Source organism: Anser cygnoides, chromosome 7 (genome assembly GCF_040182565.1).
Source record: "Anser cygnoides isolate HZ-2024a breed goose chromosome 7, Taihu_goose_T2T_genome, whole genome shotgun sequence".
NCBI lineage: Eukaryota > Metazoa > Chordata > Aves > Anseriformes > Anatidae > Anser > Anser cygnoides.
In genome coordinates, this window is record NC_089879.1 from 29,412,037 (window position 1) to 29,426,888 (window position 14,852).

At 39.1% G+C, this 14,852-nt stretch overlaps 1 long non-coding RNA gene across 7 annotated transcripts in view; it reads left to right on the plus strand.

Annotated features, from left to right (window-relative positions):
* The window catches only part of LOC106031698 (uncharacterized), a 524,145-nt gene that overhangs the window by 103,848 nt on the left and 405,445 nt on the right, over positions 1–14,852 (plus strand). For all 7 annotated transcript variants that reach the window (XR_010832897.1, XR_010832893.1, XR_010832898.1 and 4 more), the window contains one exon: positions 800–944. This is a non-coding gene — a long non-coding RNA (uncharacterized lncRNA). The remainder of the gene's footprint in view (positions 1–799; positions 945–14,852) is intronic.

Below are 14,852 nucleotides of genomic sequence, written 5' to 3' on the forward strand. Positions count from 1 at the left end.
TTTTGTTCTGCATGTTTACTGGACAAAATTATTATACTTCATATAATTTTTTGTAGGATAATGTGTATATTTTTTTCAGATAGATGGATAGAGAGTTATCAAAGGGAATTGGCACTGACTCAGAGGTAGACTGCATAATGAAGCCTGGGGGTTCATTTAATGACATAAATATTTTCAAGATGTTTCTTGCTGCTCCTCTGATCTTGTTGAATAACCTTGCATAATATTTGAGGGAAAGGTTATTTTGGTCTATCTCCACTCCTTTTTCTTATATAAGGTATGAACTGTGATACTGAAATGGTGAAAACTTAATGTTATATAGAGGAAAGGAGAAGAGAGTCCAGATTTCCTCTGCAAATAGAGGCCCTGGAAAGTAAGAGTGAAAACAACTTCATAGTCCACGTCTACTCACTGTCTGTCTGTTTTAGCAAGGAGCAACAGCATGATCTGGCAGAGGGAATCTCACTGTTCCTTGAGAGAGTTCTGTATAAGCATCACTTACGTGATCAAACCTGTCTTACCAGAGAGGCAACAGAACTATGTCTATTCTTTGTCAGGATTAATGAATTCTATCTGCAGCTTGAAGTGAAATATAGTCCATTGCCCTGGACACTCTGGGCAAACACAAATGGTGCTATAGCTGATGACCACAAAAAGCTACACAGTTCCCTCTCCCTTTCTCACAAGTTCATTTCACTGTTATTTGCTGTTTTAACTCTTTTTATGTTTGAGCTAAGAACTCCAACTCAAGTTTTTTTTTTCTTTTTTTTTTTCTTTTTTCCCTTTTTCTTTAACTTAGGACTGATGGGTCATGCTTCACCAGGTATCCTGACCATGATAGTTCCTCTGAGACATTATTGAATTACAAGGTCTGAGAAGTCCTGAGCAGCAGCTAACAGATCCTTGAGAAGAGCGTCAAGACACAAAGGGATGTGTTCTTCACTGTAAGCCATTTTCTTCCCTTTTTACACTTTTTCACCTGTAGTTGCCAATAAAAAAGCCATTAATACATGTTGCTTTGCAGCATATCTGGAAAGATTTTATACAAAACACAGCTCCAGTCTTGAAATCAGAAACATGTGATTGACCGTCATGTATGTGTGAGGATATATATATGTTTTTATTTTAGTGACACTCTGCCAGGCTATTGGGGTCCCTTGTCATGTCAGGCTGCCATTGGTCAGCTAGTGAACATGGTTCGTTTAGACTTGTGTTGGCTAGATTTTTTTGGGAACGTCTCCAAAGAAAAATTATATCAAGCTGTTGAGAAAAGCAGGCATTTAGGCTATTCCACTCTGAAAACTCTAAAGTATTATTGCTACAACTAGGGATTGTCAGCCTTGTTGAGGCTACCAAACCGGCACAAATTAAATTCACTGTTCTTTTGTGCCTCTTTTTGTTTTGTGTAGGAAGTCATGTGAAGCAGTGGAAAGATGTTCTCCCCTTTCTCTTGAGGAATTCTTTAGAGAAGGGGAAGGAAGGGGGTTGCTACAAAAAGAAAAATGCAGTCCAGAATTGCCTGGTTACTTTGACATTAGAATACTGGTGCTGCAGACGCTGTCAGGGCTGATCTAAGCTGCGGCTTGACTTGATTCGCCTGGAAATCTGCCAGTGGCAAGACCACCTCCCGAGCTGAAGTTTAAGGAAAGTGGAGAGAAAGGTTTCCAGAGAAAAGTAAAATGAGATTAAAATGAAGAATAAATCAAGGTGAAAGAACTCTCTTCTTTCTTTCCTACAGTTCCCTATTGTTCCTATGACTGGAGACAGGACAGCTCTTCATTATGGCTTTTATTCTTTCCCTCATTGTTCCCCTCCTTTCCCCCTTCACAGCTTCCTTCTCCAAAGGACTTGTTGCTGCAGAATAGCAAGGAGTTTCTATAAATCTCACACCTGCCATTCATCTGGGCTCTGCTGGTCTCAGAAATTGCTGTGATTTAGATACCTTATCAGAAGGTGTCCAGGTGGCTGGTACGCCATCCTGTCAAACTGTGCTGCCTTCCCCCATTGCCATCTTCTGCTGCCTTTCCTCTGCCAAGCCCTGAAATTTGCACGCTGCACTGGGACAGCACTCAGCACTTGGCAGAGAAAGGCTCCAGGGGAAGGCCTTTCATCTACAACAGGGAAATTAAACGTGGCCCAGGGTATCCCGGTTGTCTAAACAGTGCATCGCCCTGCTGCTCTTTGCAGGCTTTGTAATCCCTGAGTGCATTTCTGAGGCTGATGTTGTCCTGTGTTGCTGCATGCAAGTCCAGCAAAAAACCTGTGGTGTCTTAGGGAAGAATGTGTACGATTTGTATCACAGAATTAAAAAAGATAAAAATAAAATAACATCCCATGATTTTCTATAAATTTTAGAAACCTAGCTGCATCTTTCTTTGAATTTACTCTTGGGAGATACCACATTGCCATAGCATTATGGGTCATTCATTTTACCTTGGGTCCAAATAACCTCTGTTTTTGCAAAGGAGGGAATTCAGAAGTGTTAAGCAGACTAGATTAGAGCATTAGCAGGTCTAAATCAGCTCAACCTCATCAATCAGACTGATTGCAAAGGTTTTTGACTAGTATACAATATGACCTGTTCCTTTGAAACAAGTATTGTTTTTCTTCTCTGAGTAGTGAAATCCTGTCAGAAGGGGAAGAGAGGCAAATTAGGCTGCAGTGAGATGTGTTGCACAAGTGGCAGCTGAGCTAGGTCTCCCTAATCTGAGATGGCAAAGGATACCTCACCCTCAGAGCTGCTGGCCTAACTGCCTGTTGCTGCTGCCCAAACTGATGCTGTTAGTTTTAAGAGGTTTAGGGTAAAAAACATGTAACAGTAGACAGATAAATAGGTAGACAGATTTGATATTGGGCCAGGCCTATACAGACTAACATTGGGTTAAGGAAAAAGCTGTTGTGTGGTTATGTCACTAGTCATGAGGCAGCAACAAGCTTTGGTGGAAAGTGAAAGAATGCAAGGCCATGTAGCTCAGGCATCTCTGGATATACTCAGGAGAGCATATCCGCCCATCCCTGAGAGAGCAGTTGAACAGATCAAAAAGCCAAACCTCTTGTCTGACACATCAAAAACGTACGTGTAAACCTTAGTGTACTGAAAGGAGTTAGTCTCACAATATAAAGTACTCCTTATTGCCTACACACCTTTGTTGAGTGCTTGAGAGATACACATCTTCTGTTTGGGTCTGAGAAAGGAGTAGGCTTGGAAACAATGCAATGTTTTCTTGTAGCAGCATGAGATTGTCATGCTGGAGAACAGATAATACAAAGTCGACAAGCAGGCTGTTCTTTATCTCATTCAGAAGTTACAAGGGCAGGTAAACTTTCTAGGGATTTTCTTCTAAAACCCAGAAAATGCCACTAATCTAATAATAACTTGCATAAAGTGAATGTAGAAAGAGGTCTCCTGCAAAACAAAGGTAAACTCAAGTCAGCACACAGGAGCTTATATTTGTATTGAATTTGTAGTAATTCAACACCGAAGATTAAAGGTCAAACTCTCTGCTGGGAAAATTGGATCTAAAATGCAATATTAAGTCCAGCAGACTCATTTGAAAGTTGTAAATTCGTTCAGCTTCAGTACTGGGAATGGAGGGAGGAATTTTTCACAACATGAACACTGTTGTTGTAGGTATCTAAAGCTCACTCAGTGTGCATAAAATTCCTTTAGCTAATGACTTACAAAATTTCAAACAAGGCCATGAAATGAATGTGAATAGTGAAATTCATTACAAGGAGAGATGCTAGGAGGAAAGACTCTGCAACTTTCTTGTGAAAGATACTATTGCATTGTTGATAATGATCACACATGATGAGATTATTTGAAGCCGTTACCTTGTGCTGAGACTTGACTTACTAATTGACCTAATGACTTGGAACTTTGAATCAAAGCGAGCTGAAATGTTGATATGCTCTTTACTTTTTGGTGGACTGCTCTGTAGAATGAGATTGTAAAGTACATGCAATTTGTGTTGAAAGGTTGTACCTTCCCTGTAACTTCTTAAAAAAATGCCCTGGGACTGTTCACCTGTCAAAGGGTTCAAGCAAGTGTACCTCTCCAGTTAAAGAACCTAAAAGTATTTATTTTTCTTCCACCTTTAGCTCTTGCATTGTTCGTACAGGCATGTTTTCCTAATGCTGACAGGAGATGTGATAATACTTGTTGAAAAAAAAAAAAAAAGAAAAAGAAAAAAAAAGCCAGGAACTAAGCAGGAATGTTTTCAAACCCAACATCATATTTGGAATGTGCTTAGATAGTTTGTTCGTAATTAAGTGTCCCACCATGAGGTTGAAACAGTGCTGAGTAGAAACTCAGCTGTGTGTTGTGCTCCCCTTGCTTGCCATGATGTTATTAAAGGAACACAGACCTCTTCTAACCTCTAGAATACCTTGAATATGTGAGTTGATACGTACTGTCAGTTATTTTTAGTATTTGTTATTACCATTTTTCCATTTCATTTACCCCATTGTTCCTTGGGATTCCCTTTATCGTACCATAAAAGCTATAAGCACTAGGTAGCTTTATTAATCATTTCACCCTGGCTTTCCCAGTAGTTAGATATTTACGTGAAGATGAGCACACGTTGAAAGCTCCCTAATATGTATGGCATGCTTACCTATTCCTGTCAGAAACACAAAAGCTGTCAGGTAAAAGCAAGCTGGGATTCTTTCTGGAATGTAAGAGATCTATCCTATTGAAGCTCCAGGTCATATTTTTGAGATTCTAGCTTCTACAAAATTCTAGTTTTCTCCTTGTTCAGTGAAGGAATTCAAGTGCTTACGTAAGACCAAATGACTTGCAGCCTTCCCTTCTCTTCCCTTGCTTATACCACATTCTAGTAGGCCATCAAGTGCCTTGACTGTTACATACTACAAGTGATGCAAACATGCAGGAGAAAACTTACCTCTCATAAATACCCCTGGTTTCTGCAACTATAAGGGTACAATTTTGAAGGCTAGGTGGGACAGAAGCGAAACAGAAAACCAGATAGACATCAAGAACATCTGTTTGGATGGCTTATACTAAGCAGCTGCAGAATACTTGTGACCTGTGAAAAAAGCTGCAGCAGAGGATCAGAGCTATAGAAGTTCTCTCCAGTGTTGGAAGCAGTGTCAAATAACCATGTGGAAAACAAGCCATACTGATTTCCTGGTAACAAAGGTGTATAAATAATGATCCACACAGGCATTTCTGTGCATTTCTCTCACATTCTTGCACATAAATATGACTCTGTACTGACTCTATGTCATTTAGCTGTTCTCAGATTCTGCTATATTCAGAAATAATCCACAGACAGAGGTGAAAGTAACCGTAAGAATCCTAAGTATGCACATTTACACAGAAATCCTCTTGCATGCAGGCATATGTAAAGTCATGTTTCCAGGAATTCACACACGGTGAAATACAGTAATGACATATGCTGCCTGCCTTGAATAAAGGAGTTGTTCCAACCTCATCTTTTAGAAGGTTAATTACAAAACCTATTTGAACATATCAGATTCTGTTACCAAGACTGTGTTCTTGGACCTGGAGCTTGGTGGGTGACATACACTTGTGAGTTTTTAACTGCTGTTTGTTATGTAAATGACAGGCTTTAGAGATGCAAAGATACACTTTTAATTTGTCAATAAGCAAGTGAAGATAGGGACATAGGCTGGTTTTCATGTGGCTTTGAGAATCTTCAAACTGCTGTTCATATAACTGCTAGGCAAGGCTGCAGGCTCTCCAGGCAACCACCATTTTACTAACTGGTGGTTTGCAATTGTTTGCAGTTCTCTGCAAGTGTTTTGTGACGGAGCCAAAATATAGGAGTGGGGGGTAGGGGGAAAAGTGGTGGAAACTCATATTAGAAATAGCATTTTAAAAAAGACATAAAAATCTTCACACTCATCTCCATACTGTTATACATATTTTTTTTGAAAATTAAAAGAAAGCATAGGAGAAACACAAAAATAACCCATCTCCAAAACCTTGCTTCTTTTCTGTCATGCATGTTTCATCATACATTTCAGCTTCCTCATTTGTCAAGTTGAGGAAGAAGTGAAGCAGAGTGACCAGGACAGATGAGATATGGACCCAAATATCCAAGGTATATGATGGATGAGTCTGGTATTCTGCATAGCTGTTACGGCAAGGTCATCTTAAACTTCGAGGGTCTTGGCACAGAGATGAGTATAGTAGCAAAAGCTGGAAAAATTCTTGAGTTATTTAGGAGTTTTGCCTGCAGCTACTGTTAGGAACCGAATGGCAGTTGAGTTTTGATTGTCTAGCAATCATGATTTGAACAGGAGCTTCCCTTGTACACCTTTCCTGTTTTTAAAGCACAGTAACGTGCGATTTCCTCAACTTTTCTAATGATGCATGCATTCATATGGCCATAAACGCCGATGTAAACACGCTTGACCAATGCATCGAATATTTTGATGCATCTAGCTGTTCAAATTCTGAGCCTACACACAAATCTCCAACGGCAGCTTAGTTGCACAGTGGAATTGAAGCTTTTCTGTGCTGGCTCTCAGTCATGCCAGATTGCATTGTGACTGAGATGTTGATAAAAATGAGCTTACTGTTTGAATGAGTCTCAGAAAGAGAAAAAACATCATGTGGTGTTATTGTATGTATCCTAAATGCCAGGTTACATTTAAGTTCTGGTCAAAAAGTGTCCATGTCGTTCTGACTAAAGTGTCTTTGGTTTGCTCCAGAAAATGTATATGACCAGTTCTGCATCATTTCTAATAGTCCAACGTTAATATAGAAGTCCTCATTCACAAATCAAAGGCATTCAGTCAAATCCTCTGCAGTCTGCTAACAATGCAATATCCCAAAGGGCTGGAATGAGTGCTAAAGAGGCAGAGCGTGAAAATGTCATTTGCCATGTCTCCAACATCCTGCAACTGGGGCTTCAGGAGCCACCTATGAAACAAGCATTCATTTTCCAGATATTCAGTCTCAACTGGCTGCTAAGGACGTTGCCTTTAAGCAATTAGCTGAGTCATTTGGAGAATCAAGGTTTAATGTGTTCCCAGAAGCTTGCTTACTGTCCTGCAGGATATTTGTACAATACTACTATGCAAAGGGAACAAATAAGTACCTCTGTCTATTTGCTTTATTTATTTATTTATCTATTTATTTATTTATTTATTTTTGAAAATGTTTTCTTCCTATTGGATTTCTTGATAACTTTATATTCTTTCCCTTTTGGAAGGTCAGCATTATATAATCTACCTCTGTTAACTTTGATTCTGAAATATAACATCTTGAAAGCAAAAATTAAAGGATCTTTCTTGCATTTCTAATTATGCTCTGGTATGCTTTAAAGATGAGAGATAAATTTTGAACTTGATGTGTGCATATTTACAAGTTTCTGCCAGCAAGACAGCCTTTTGAAAGTGGGTGAACAGGATCTGTAAGAACATTGACAGAACTTAAAGCATTAAATACATACCCTTATTTTTCTGCTATGAATCTAAGAAAAGAACTTGTATCTAGACTTGGTCAGGGTTATTCAGCACTGGTACCAGCCCTTGCGCAGAGTTGCTCTGACAGCTGTCCTGAAAGCTTAAAAGCTCCCATAACTGTCCTTTTGCTTCATGCATGTTGCATCTGCATAAATTGTAAGGATCTATGTTTAGCCACAAGTGTAGTAGCATAAATGTTAAGAAGGGCTGATTGTAGATACAGCACCAGCACAAGCCCTTGGACTATGCTGAATCCATGGGTTTTGCCAGTCTAACCTCAGCAGTGCAATCCTTGGTTGCTGCCCTGGAATTATTTTGTAGGATTCATTTCCTCTCTGTCCTTATCCCATTTATCTTTCAGTTCTTTTCTCTGTGTTTATTCAGTTCTTTTCTTCTTCCTCCTTGCCGTTTTTGCCCAGATGACTGAGTACTAAATTTTTTATGGACTAAAGACATCTTCAACAGTCACTTTACAGGTTTTTATCTTTTTTAATACAATCTTTATAATTTTTCCTAGTTCCTTTAAACTCTTCACTTAAACTCTCTCCTGTGTCACCCCCCCCTTGGTTTCTCTTCTCAAGTATCTATTGAAATGAAGTCTTTTGGCTTCCTGGCATAGCAAATCAACGTGTTTCCCTTTTTTGATCTGAGGCCCACACCCAAAAAGACTTCTCCAGCTTGTCCTGTTGAGTCTGGAATGCCCCTTCAGAGACAGAACAGTGCAATTTCTTTGCTTATCTGTAAAAGATTTACAGGGATCTTTACAAAGGAATCTGGAATTGTTTTGTTTTGTACGTGTATTACCAGAGAGGGAACAGCTCCAACCGTACAGAGTTGACCTTCTTATTCCCTTAGTCTGGCATAAGATGATTGCAAACACACCTCATCCAGATCTGTCACCCCTTTCCTAGCTTTAATTTTCCTTCCAGTAGTGGCTAGTAATCAATATCCTTTCACTGCATATGGTGTTCGTCTGAAGTTTAAATGCTAATGGGGCCATTTGGCAAGGTGAGCTGCATTAGATCATACAATATAACTGTAAATTGGAAATGGTTTAAGCTGTCAAATCTGTTTTTTTGCCACTAGATTTTCTCATGACTCGTTTCTCTTTCTAATTGGATTTTAGCATGTACTTTGTGTTTCAAAACTTGGAATGATGAAGAATTAGATAGCACTGAGCTTTAGGAACAGGTGGCCTCCCAAGCTGTGTTTAATCTTTAACAGGTGAGTAAACGAGCAAGGGAAGAGTCACAAAAGTACTAAGTAACAAAGTGATGCTGCCTGAGAAATCCAGTGATTAATTGCAACAATAATAAGCAGAATGATTAAGTTGATTTGTTTAATTCCTGCTGCAGCATTGGAATAGCTCAGTTGAGCAGGATACTGAGGATGACTTTCACCCTTACTCTTCTGCCCTTTATCTGTCATCTACTCTTGAGTTACTTTATCCTCTGCAGGATTACCTGGATTAATTTAAGAGTCTTTCTACCAGAAGTAGAAGAGAACAGTAACTAATTGATTCCCCTTTGGAACAACAGCAGGAGGTGTGCAAGTCCATGTGAGAAGTATCTTCTCATCCCTTCTTTAGAGCACTCAGGTGTGTTTGCTGACTGTAGGGGAAGTCTGGATGATCATCTTTACATGTGGCAAACTTCTAACCTCTCCAGGGGCGGAGCCTGAAGTAGGAGCCTGAGCTGATTCTCAGCCATGGGTGGTATCTTAATGTACCCTAGGAGACAACAGCCTTCACAGTCTTTATGTCTATTTTTTAATGCAATCATTATAATTGTGTAATAGTCATTAAAATGCAAAGAGGCTTCCATTTTTTCTCTGAGACATTAAAACACGAATCAAATCCATCACAGTAGCGTTTCATCCTGTGTTTTGAAAACAGTTTCCAGTGCCAAATGTGTTTTACAGTAATTGTTTCTACAGACATATTTGAGCTTATGGTTTACTGTTATTTTTCAGGTTTCAAAGTGAGCAATATTATTTCAGTTTACTTTGACTTCAGAGCTGAGACTTTCAGATGGGTCTGTTCTACTACAAGATTACCATACAGCAAAGTACAGGGAGAACTGGCTCAGAAGTTCCAGTCTCAGGAGTTCCCTGTGGGTTGAAAACCCAAATATGCAGACGTCTATATGGAAAGAAGGGGATTTGAATATACGTTTTGACAAGCTTCTTTATGCAAGGAAGGAAGAGAGATCTGTTCCATCAGCTTTTGCAGTTTTAGGAGTAACAAAATCATAGTTTGGGGTGCTTCTGTACCTCTTGTGTTATAAAGGAGGGTTGTAAGCGAACTGAAATGCTTTTCCTGCATAATAAGATGGCTTTGACGGCTCCAATACCTTCCTGAATGATGGCAGAGCCATAAAAGGGAGCAGAGCCTGAAGAAATCACTGGATTACCTCTTCTCTTCCATATCTTGAAATTATCTACATATTTGAAATGTTTTTGCTGGTCCTAGATTTAAAGATAATTAGAATCCTTCCTGGCTCAAGAGAAGAGACAGATGGTGGCAGACAGTTTCATTGTCTGCTTACTGGTGTGCTTTGTCATATGCCTACCGAATAATTGCATGGCTATAGCTGAATAAGCATTTTAGATATTTGAATCCTTGTTTATGATTCTGTCTCCAGTATCATTCCATAAAACATGAATTGTATGAAAAGAGATGAGAGTTAGTATGAATATGGTCAGATTGCATCATAAATAACATCTTCAGAACAAAATCTTCTGTGATTCTGATCTTAGTCAGCTGGGAAATGGGCACATTTTTCACTATTGTCCTGCTGTAATGACTAACTTTAGGGTAGTAAATAGGTGTGGACTGAGTTCATTCTGCAACCTTAGAACATTGTGCCAGTGACCTCAAGAGCATCCCTTCATTCTCTCCCATTCTTTTATTCTAAAGATTAGAAGCAAGATCTTAGATACAAACGTCATGCTACACAGTTCTCTGACATTTGAAAGTACAGCACTGAAAAGAGCAAGAGAGACATAGTGCTTGGTTGGGATAGAAAAAATGTATATTTAGCATCATCACTAACTGGGATTTGCTGCTGTATGTCTGATATTGTACGTTTCTTCTGCAGTATTTCAATTCCTTCTTTGCTCTGTGACTCAGTTATCTTTAGGGAAGATGGAGGAAAATGTTTTTGTCCATCAAAAAAGAGCTGGAAGAGCTCAGCTTAGACAGTTGTAAAGAAAGCTATCACTGAGATGGGTGAAGTGTGCAGATAACATCCTTTGTCCATTATTTGATCATTTTCATATCTATCCTCTGTCCAGCATGCCCATCTTTGTGTGAAAACCCTTTCAGTGAACAATCCAGAACATACACAGTCAGTAAAGTCAGAGATGCATCAAATTGCAAACATTTTATATATGTATGTATTTATCTTCTGAATATCCTTGACTTATTTTAACAACAAGGAATATTTAGCACTTCAAGCTTCAATACGTAAAAAATCCACACAGGTGCTGTATATTTTTAGACCAGATGGGCTTTTTAGACAAGAACATATTGGATACAGCAAAAACAAATCTATATTTTTAAAGGTTCTTTTTTTTTTTTTCCCCCCAATGTATTTGTTCTCATGGACATATCAATGGAGAGTTGTTCTGTCTCTAAAATAAGCGTAAGACAGAAATCAGGTGTGTTTATATCCCCACATTGCTCTTCTAGACAAGTCCACACTGAGCCATTTGGATGGATTCACATTCTTGGGGTACCAGCTTTCAGAGGTACCAGGCCATACTCAAGCCTTTTCCTGTCAGGTATAACATAACAGAAGAGCAACTCTTTATGGTGGTGATTTGAATAATTCCAGTATCAGTTCCCCAGGAGTTGAAATGTGACTGCCAAGCAGCTATTAGTGGTGGCTCCTTTCCTGGGCTAGTCTCAAATCAGTGACCCAGAAGTGAAGTGTAGACTGCAGCATGTGATTGGAAGGAGCTGTGTTATTTAAAAGTGAAAGTTCCAGGCTATATTATCCACAATTTGTACTGTAATAATTCCTAAATGAAGCATCATCATTGTACAATATGGACAGCATGAGAACTCTCAGTCATCTTCCATTTTGGAAGATGGGTTTCTGAGTGGATCACTCACTCGTGGGAACTCATGAGTTCTCAGGAATCCTCAAGTGTTCCTCTGCATTTACAATGTTCCCTCCCTTCTTCCCAGCTTAAAAGACTTTATCCAGATGATTTTCTTAGAGGTCTTTTCCAACCTGAATAATTTTATGATTCTATTATTATAGGAAGGAGAAATATATTGTATTTCTAGGAGGACATCAAGTCTGCTTTCCCTATTTCTATGGGTCCCTAATCAGACAGGCAGTTTGCTACAGGTGTTTCTGAGAAAGGTGGGTATCATGGTGGTGATATTGTGATGAGGGATTCTTTGAAGAAAAATGTACATATGAACCAAGCCAAATCACTTTTTGTATCCATTTTTCTTAAAAATTGTCAGATTTTCATTAGACAATGTGAAGAACTTCAGCTAAAAAGAATTTATTTGAAAAGATTTTTACAAGCATTCAACATATACCATGAGAAAAAGAGAGATGTTGCAAATGTTTTGTTTTGTCAGAAACTCATTCTTTCTTGACAAATGGATTTCAGAGAAAATCGTCTAGAAGGCCCTGTATTGTCCAAAAAGGCTCAGCATGACTAGAAAAAATGACAAGCCTGATCTAAGAGAAGTAGAGGCCTCCCAGAATTTGTCAGGTGACACAAAGAAATTAATGTCTGGCAGCTGGCAAGGAGCAGAGATAAGTCATATACAAAAAGAAAACTTTGGAGTCCCCAAGTCTATGTTTTTTACAAAGGAAGCTTACAAAGGTTCTTACTACAATATTCACGTCCAGTCTGAGGCATTGCTGGAGTCCAGTGCATCTCTATGTCTTGTTTTAACCCACATCTCACTACTAATTTTAACTGAGGTGGCAACCTTTAGGATCTTAACTTTGACACTTAAAAAGTGTAAATCATAGACAGGACCTAAGCTGGGTAATTCTTGACCTATTAAGGCAATTAATCTAACCTGTTAAAAAATAATCTGCAAACTCATTTGGCCAATCTTTGGTTCTTAAGCGAAGAGAAGCATACCTTGAATTTATGCATAGACTTAGAGGGTCAAGAACTCTTTACAGGCCTCTGTTTTTGAAGTCCCTTCATCCCGCACAAATGGTATGCCTGCTGCCCACTTTATCCATCTGTTTTGCAACAGGATGCTGTTTGTTTCCATCATGGGAAACTGGGGCAGGAGCATTGCACTGCTGATAACTAGACTCCAGTCCATTAGCATCCTTGATTAGCTGAATCTAAAAAGAACTAGAGATGCTCTTGATAATGTGCATGCATTTGATCATAGAGTAGGAGAGTGCTCTCCTATATGAGCTCTTTATACACTCTTAGAATGTAAATGCAGCAACAGCAAACTCAAAAGAGACCCCCCATAATGGCTTAGACTTAATGAGATCATCCTGCTGTAAAATCAGTCCTTTAATTTCCCCAAGAGAACTTCAGAAGGTCACAATGTAGGTGTTTTTTCCCCATCACCATGAAACACAGTTATTTAGAAAGCGTGCATATATTTTTCTGATAAAGTGATTTATTTTTTTTTTAATGGAAGGGAGAAAGCATGCTTCTGCATGTCTCAGAAAAGTGTGTGTGTGTAGGAGGCTGCCTCTGTCATGTTAAATTCATACTAGGTAGTGCTTCAAGAAATGACTGAAAAGAAGAGCTGTTGTTGATGTAAAAGGTCACAGACATTAATAGCCCGCAGAACGATTCCAGGGCACAGAATTATTCACAGCTGCCAAAACACAAAGGAAAAGAATAAAAAAAAAGAATGAGAGAAATAGAAGTTTTGAAACAATGGCATCTATTGTTATTGCTGTTGTATTTTGGGGGGAGTTTAAAACACTTCTTGCAAGAGAGCTGGGAGGTAATTTTGAGCCATTTTCTGCTTTCATCTTTTAAATGTCAGCAGGAAATAGGCCTCTTTAGACTCTGTTTTTAATGCAGTTTGTGTCCTGTTTATTTAGAAGTTTTTGTGGAAATAAGAACTGCAGTAAATATTGATGAAATGCATGTTTTCTGACTGAGAATATACTCTGCTGAAGGCTTTTAAAGGAGTCCAATCTAATTCTGTTTTTTAAAAAGGCTCCAGACCTAGGCAGAAGCGGGGGAGGTTCAGAAAAGGGAAAGACCTGAAGAGGAGAGGAAAAGAGTGAAAAGGAAGGGAGGGTGTTGAAGATTCAGAGGAGTATGGACAAATAACTGTTCTTGCGGACAGAAAGTATTTTGTTGCTTAAACAATTTTTTTTTTATTATTTTATTTTTTTAGGACTGGCTATGTACTAGTTTGTGGCAGAGGCACAGAAGGGAATTTTTTAAAAGCGAAAACAAAAAGCAGTGACAAATGGTAAGGCTGTGTCTGTGCTGGTGTACCTCTCTCCATCTCACTGAGACACACAGCCTGCACATTTTCTCATAATCTCCCCCATGTATCCAGGGTTTCCAAGCAGGGAACCAAGAATGAGAAAGAAGTAATGTTCATAGTCATTGGTAACTAGCACAATTTGAGGTAGCCAGTGATAAGAAACATCCTCATCTGTATACACTAGCATTTATTATGCCAGCAAAGTCACAGATCAATCATTTTCATCTCCGCTGCTGACAGCTCAGGTGTAGACTTACAGCAAGTGACAAATTGGGCAGATTAGAAGCCATGGCTGTTAATCTGATTATAAATCACTTATTCTTTGATTTGCTGAGTAGGATAGGAACAGACAGTTTCTCTTCTTTCTTCCTGACTGGAAAACAGAATTACTGTTTTATTTTTAGCCACCCTTTTTGTTTCCCATCAGCCTTCCTCTCCACTTCAATAAAGATCAATAGTTCTGTCCTTTCCAACAAATATATTCAAAACTCCACCAGTCTGCCTGCTCTTGCTCTAATAGGAGAAAGCCCTGGTCCTTATCTGCATCCTCTTGTTCTGACAACTGCAATCCTTGCCTATTTCTATTGATGTTTCAGCCATTGTTCCTTCTACAAAGAAGTCTTTGCAGGGATGGCTCAGGAGACCGCCAGTGGTCCATAACATTTTTCCCTCCTAAATTTGCTTCCGACAGTGATTATTGTCTTGTCTCATTCTTGGGAAGTGAGTTCTTTTCATGTTTCTGACAGAGAAGTCTCTAAAGCACAGGATTCATGGCATTCATTCAGTCTTAGTCTCGCCAAAGAAGCAAATAACTGAAGCGATAAGCCTAGAAATGTAATGTTCCTTGAGGTGGTCCTGGCCAGCAAAGCCTGAAGGGCAGTAGGTGATGGGATGCCACTGCCATTTGTCTGTTTGCTGGAAATACAAAAAAGGAGCC